This window comes from Cebus imitator, unplaced genomic scaffold (assembly GCF_001604975.1).
Source record: "Cebus imitator isolate Cc_AM_T3 unplaced genomic scaffold, Cebus_imitator-1.0 Scaffold232, whole genome shotgun sequence".
NCBI classification, from domain to species: domain Eukaryota; kingdom Metazoa; phylum Chordata; class Mammalia; order Primates; family Cebidae; genus Cebus; species Cebus imitator.
The window spans coordinates 2,255,604-2,262,511 of record NW_016107547.1 but is presented as its reverse complement, the minus strand read 5'-3'; the positions used below and the strand labels follow the sequence as shown (position 1 = coordinate 2,262,511).

The following is a 6,908-nucleotide window of genomic DNA, read 5'->3' as shown; positions in this document are numbered from 1 at the left end:
GGTGGATCACCTGAGGTCAGGAGTTCGAGACCAGCCTGGCCAACATGGTGAAACCCCATCTCTACTAAAAATACAAAAATTAGCTGGGCGTGGTGGCACACACCTGTAATCCCAGCTACTCAGGAGGCTGAGGCAGGAGAATCGCTTGAACGTAGGAGGTGGTGGTTGCAGTGAGCTGAGATTTGTGCCACTGCACTCCAGCCTGGGCGACAAGAGCAAAATTCTGTCTCTAAACAAATAAATAAATAAACTCCTGTACCAAGCTATGGTAGGCTGCTTCTAAAATGGCTCCCAACGATCCTCACCTCTTCGTATTCACCATCTTGTAAATCCCTCCTCTTGTGTTGGACCCAGGGACTTGCTTGTAACAAATGGGCTATGGCAAAAGTGATGAGATGTCAATTTCTTAGTTATGTTACAAAAGACTGTAGCTTCTGTATCTTGCTCATCTTCTGTCTCTGGCTCTTCCTGTGTGATTACTCTGATGCAGAGGGCCCCCGGCAGGGACCTGAGGCCTTCAGTCCAACAGCCAGCAAGGAGCTGAATCCTGCCAGCAACTATGTGAGCGACCTTGGAAGTGCATCCTGTCATGGTGAGCCTTGAGATAAGACTGCAGCCCCAGCTGATACCTTGATTGCAGCCTGTGAAAGACCCTAAATGTATACCTTGATTGCAATCTTATGAGAATCTGAAGCAGAAGACCCAGTTAGGTCAACCCTAGATCCTGACCCACAGAAACCGTGAGGTTATAAATGTGTTGCTTAAGTCACCAAGGTTTATTAGAAAAAAGTGGAATTCAAGATCAAATGCAGTGAACAAGACAAAAAGGGGGCATAAATGGTTCAATCCTTGTCGAAGTGATGAATCACAAACTTTTATGTACTAAATTATTATAGCAGCTTAATATTTACAGCAAACTCTCAGAAACCCAAGAAGACTTTGGTAGAAAATCACCACCATAAAGGGAGATTATAATATATCTCTCTCAGAATTTGAATGATCAAAGAGATGAAAAATAAGCTAGAGAATAGATGATTGAATAATGTGACAAGTTCAATATATCAGCATGTATATGTATATCTTCACACACATTTTAATTAATTAATTAATTAATGTTTATTTTTGAGATGGAGGTTCGCTCTTGTGGCCCAGGCTGGAGTGCAGTGGCACGATCTCCACTCACTACAACCTCTGCCTCCTGGGTTCAAGCGATTCTCTTGCCTCAGCCTCCTGAGTAGCTGGGATTACAGGGATGCGCCACCAAGCCCACGTAAGTCTGTATTTTTTTGAATAGAGACGGAGTTTCTCCATGTTGATAAGACTAGTCTGAAACTCCTGACCTCAGGTGATCTGTCCACCTCTGCCTCCCGCAGTGTTGGGATTACAGGCGTGGGCCACTGTGCCCGGCCTCCACACACATTTTATAATGTAAATTATTTGGTTTTCTAGCTCTTGGGAAGTTAGAAAAAAAAGTTTTAGTGTAAATTATGTTCTAATGTCCATCAGCTGTGTGCTGCTTCACAGAGGAAAACTTCATGAATTTAAAGAACCAGAGATTTGTAGAGGCTACACATTCTCATTTTTTTTTTTTTTTAAAGATGGGGTTTCACCATGTTGGTCAGGCTGGTCTTGAACTCCTGACCTCAGGTGATCCACCCCCCCCTTGGCCTCCAAAGTGCTTGGATTACAGGCGTGAGCCACCACGCCCGGCCTACACATTCTCATTATAAGCCAGTAAAATTTGAAATGAATAATAAAAGATGGTCAAAATATTTTTCCTGTTGAGGAACTGTCTCCGAGATACCCCTAGATCATGGCTGGGTACAGTGGCTCACGCCTGTACTCCTAGTGCTTTGGGAGACCAAGGTGAGAGGATCACCGATACCAGGAGTTTGATACCAGTCTGGGCAACATTGCACAACTCCTGTCTCTACAAAAAACTTGTTCAAGTTAAAAACCTGGGCAACATAGTGAGACCTCATCTCCAAAAAAAAAAAACCAGATAATTAAAAAAAAAGGAGCCAGACATGGTGGTGCATTCCTATAGTCCCAGCTACCCTAGAGGCTAATGTGGGAGGGTTGCTTGAGCCTGGGAGGTCAAAGCTGCAGTGAGCCATGATTGTGCCACTGTACTCCAGCCTGAAAAAAAAAACAAAAAGAGCTTTGGGAGGCCAAGGCAGGTGGATCACTTGAGTTCAGGAATTCAATACCAGCCTGGCTAATATGCTGAAACACCATCTCTACTTAAAAATGACGAAAATCCCAGATGGGTGTTGTGGCGTGTGCCTGTAATCCCAGCTACTTGGGAAGCTGAAGCAGGAGAATCACTTGAACCTGGGAGGCAGAGGTTGCAGTGAGCTGAGATCATGCCACTGCACTCCAACCTGGGCGACACAGCAAGGCTGTATCTCAAGGAAAAAAAACCACAAAGAAACCTCCAAGTAACTCTAGGATTAAAAAAGAAAAGATAGAAGCTATAAATTTTTAGGAAGTAACAAAAAGGTAAATGCTTTATAACAAAACCTATGGGATCACCTAAGGCTCTATTTAGAAGAAAATGTATAGCTTTACATCAGGAATCACAAATGCGCTAATTTTTGTATTTTTTTAGTAGAGACGGGGTTTCACCATGTTGACCAGGATGGTCTCGATCTCTTGACCTCCTGATCCACCCACCTTGGCCTCCCAAAGTGCTGGGATTACAGGCGTGAGCCACCGCGCCCGGCCTTGACTGCTTTTAGAGTAGTCATGTATTCTCCAATTCTCCATAGGTCCTTCCTCTGCTTATTTTCACATCTAGCCACTTCCTACATCTACATCACCTAAATAGACCTTGGCGACAGAGCGAGACTCTGTCTCAAAAAAAAAAAAAAAAGCATTCAAATCCAGTAGTTTGCAATACTCCATTGTAAATGCGCTTATTATCAAAAAAGAAAAATGGAAAATATGTACACTGAATAATATACTACAAACACAATTACAAAGCCACAAAATTATCCAAAAGAAATACAAACCAGGAACTAATGAAAGGTAAAGCTCAAATGAATGACATAGAAACTCATCACAGGTTGGGTTGCCAGGGAAACAGATACTAAGGAGTTAAGGGTACAAAAGGTTTATAGAGAAGTAATGCCTGTGGAAAAAAAGGGAAGGGGGTGTTGTACGACTGCAATGTGGACCTGAGAAAGTCTGCCACTCCGCTGGGGAGCTCTGGAGCAAAGATTGTCCATCAGAGGAGTTGTGCATTGAGCAGAAAAGGATATATCCCCGTACCTCCCTTTGCTCCATCATTAGCCATGTGCATCCTGAAAAGACAACGATCTCGGCTCAGAAACTGACGTGGTCTAACCTTGGAGCTACTAACAGCTGATGGCAGTAACAGCTAACCACACTCCTTGCAGCAGGACAGTGAGAGCTTTCTTGAAGTGGGAGCTGAGTAATGCCTCTCTGTTTCTGCCACAAAAATAAACAAAAATGTGTAAAGCCAAAACCCAAAAGCTGGCTTTCAAAAAAAGTAAATTCAATCTATTAATGCTTCCACTGTTTTGGGTCTCTGTGCAATTTACAAAATGGTTCAAGTGGAATACATGTGCACAAATTTTCAGAGTGGACATTTAGGATCTGTTAAATTATATATTAGGCAAAAACAAGTAGCATTTAAAGGGCCGCGTGCCATGGTGGGGACTGTAAATCAAAATATTTTCATCATGGCCTTTCTTCCACTGCCCTAAAGGAGGAAGAAATTTGTAATCAATTCAAAAAAATTTTTTTTGAGGCAGAGTTTCACTCTGTTGCCCAGCCTGGAGTGCAGTGGCAGGATCTTGGCTCACTGCGGACTCTGCCTCCTGGGTTACAGCAATTCTCCTGCCCCATCCTCCCAGGTAATTGGGACTACAGGCATGTGACACCACCCCCAGCTAATTTTTGTATTTTTAGTAGAGACAGGGTTTTACCATGTTGCCAGACTGGTTTCAAACTCCTGACCTCAAGTGATCCACCCGCCTCGGCCTCCCAAAGTGCTGGGATTACAGGCGTGAGCCAATCTGCCCGGCCAATCAATTCAAATTTTAAAATGGCTATTCCAGCTTTGCGCAGTGGCAGTATCGCAGCGCGTGAGGTTTATCTGAGGCGAGAGATTATTGCTAATTGAAAACTTTTCCCAATACCCTGCCTTGACAACTTGCAATAGAGTTGGCATTGGCAATTTTTGACAGTCTCTATGGAGACTGAATAAAATAAAATAAAATAAAATAAAAAAGGGCTACTCCTACTAGAAAACAAGAGAACATTCTATTAGTTTGAGGTTTCAGTGTCCCCCAGGATCAGAAACAGTATTTGGAGAAGGACAGGGCTGGGCTGGGACTGTGGATGGATTATGGGTACATGCAGTGGCATCCCTGAAAATTCAGAGCTTCAGTGCTCCAGCTGCCCAACTTATTTGGCTTTCCTGCCAATTTCTACAATGGCTTGACTGGGCATAGTTCAAGCAGGAAAAGCTCACAGTTGTCTCAATATTCTGGAGCTCCCTGAGAGCATTTACTGATACCCAATGGGACATATTTCACATGTTATAGTATTGTATTTCTTTAATTGCTAAAATTGTTGTTGTGGTACTCGCACATGTTTTATCTAAATTAGACTGTAGATCGTTAATATATTTCTAAGTCTCTCCTGGAGGTTCAGCAGAGTAACCGTCCAGAACTTTTGGCCTCAATGGCAGAAAGAGAAGAAACTGCACTGTCCAATATGGTGGTCGCTATTGAGTACTTGGAAAGCAGCAAATCTAATCTGATGTGCTGTAAGTGTAAACACAGACAAGATTTCAAAGATTTGGAATGCAAAAAATGTAAAATATGTCATACTTTTCATATTGATTGATTATGATCTATTTTGGATATATAAGATTAAATGTATTAAGATTTGACTGGGTCAGGTGGCTCACACCTGTAATCCCAGCACTTTGGGAGGCCAAGGCGGGTGCATCACCTTGAGGTCAAGAGTTCAAAACCAGCCTGACCAATATAGTGAAACCCTGTCTCTACTAAAAATACAAATATTAGTTAAGTGTGATGGCACACGCCTGTAGTCCCAGCTACTTGGGAGAGTGAGACAGGTGAATTGCTTGAACGCAGGAGGCGGAGGTTGCGGTAAGACAAGACTGTGCCATTGCAAAACAGCCTAGGCAACAGAGTGGGACTCCATTTCAAAATAATAATATTAATAATAGGTCCTCTGCTTCATCTTTTGAAGTCAGAGGGTCAAAACAAAAGTAATAATAATAATAATAATAAATCTATTAAGATTTATTTTACTTGTTTAACTTTTTCTAATATAGCTACTAGAGCATTTAAAATGACTCATAGCTCACATTTGTGGCTTGTGTTGTCTTTCTATTGGAAAGTGCTGCACTAGCTGTGTATTGTAGAGTTTCCTGGATTCCCGTTCTTTTGACTTACTCAGAGTTTCAACCAGTACAGGGATGATGGTAAGCCCATCCTTATGGTTCTCCATAGCTTTAACAGTATAAGGCCAATGTATGTCATACTGTGTTCAATTTTTGGTTCTCCATACAGCTTTTGCTCAATAGGGAGGTCATACAGAGGTGTCCTGTGTCTATTCATATGCACATCGACAGGGGACACATGATGGGAAGGCTATAAGCACCAGTAAGAAAAAGACCCATGGAATGTGATAATGGCTCTAGAGAGACTTTTTGTTAACCAACCCTGTCTGTGAAAGCCACTCTTCTAGCTGTGCTTTCAGCTGAGGTCTGGAGACTGACTACCACTGTGTACAGCCTGATCACTCGATTGGCCATCTGGTGCAAGAGGATGAATTGAGTAGCAGCGGCGGCGGCGTCGGTGGCAGAAGCGGCTCCAAGAGGGACCAGGCACCGCGAGCCCAGCGCGGGTGGAGGAGAGGGGGAAGCGGCGACAAAGGAGGAAAAGGTGACATCCGGGGCGGCGCCGCCGGAAGATGGGGCCCGGAAAACCCTAGGTCCGGCCCTAGGAATTCTCTTTGGCCTGGCTGAGTCCACTGAACCGCCTCGCCCCTCCTTTCCTTCGGCTCAGACCGGCCCTGCGCTAACCCAGTTCACTACCCTGGGCTGGACCCTTCCACCCAGCCCCCAAAGAAGGTGTTTTTTGTTTTGTTTTTTTGAAAGGACCAATAAAATAGAGAAATTCTCAGCTAGCTTGATTAAGGTAGGAAGAAAAAGAAAGGAAGGGGAAAAGAGGGAAAAAATATTAGTAATGAGCAAGTTGATAAAAACATAGATATATGATAAAGATTTTAAGAAACTATTGTGGGTAAAAAAAATGTGAATTTGTAGAAGGAATGACTAGTTCCTTAGCAAACTATAAACTACCAAAATTGACCCCAAAGTAGAGAACCTGACAAGAGCAATAGCCATAGAAAAGAACGGAGAGTCACCAGGTCCAGTTGGGTTTTAGCTAAGTTGTAGCTAATCTTTATTTATGTTTTTAATGCTTTGATTAAAAAAAAAATAGAGACAGGTTCCCACTATGTTGATCATGCTCAGGCTGGTCTTGAACTCCTGAGCTCAAGTGATCCTTCCACCTCGGCTTCTCAAAGTGCCGGAATTACAGGCGTGAGCCACTGTTCTCAGCCAATTTTAGCTAACCTCTTTTATTTTTATTTTTTATTTTTTTAAAGATGGGGTTTCACCATGATGGCCAGGCTGGTCTTGAACTCCTGACCTCAGGTGATCCACCCACCTCAGCCTCCCAAAGTACTAGGATTACAGGCGTGAGCCACAGCACCCGGCCCTCTATGTCTAGGTCCTTGAGGAATCGTCACACTGTCTTCCACAATGGTTGAACTAATTTACACTCCCACCAACAGTGCAAAAGTGTTCCTATTTCTCCACATCCTCTCCAGCATCTGTT

The 6,908-nt window shown here is 43.2% G+C and overlaps 1 non-coding gene across 1 annotated transcript; it reads left to right on the top strand.

Annotated features, from left to right (window-relative positions):
- Positions 1–4,083: 4,083 nt before the first annotated feature.
- LOC119466832 lies at positions 4,084–4,226 on the top strand. The gene has a single exon (XR_005195320.1). It is a non-coding gene; the product is annotated as a U4 spliceosomal RNA (small nuclear RNA).
- Positions 4,227–6,908: the final 2,682 nt, after the last annotated feature.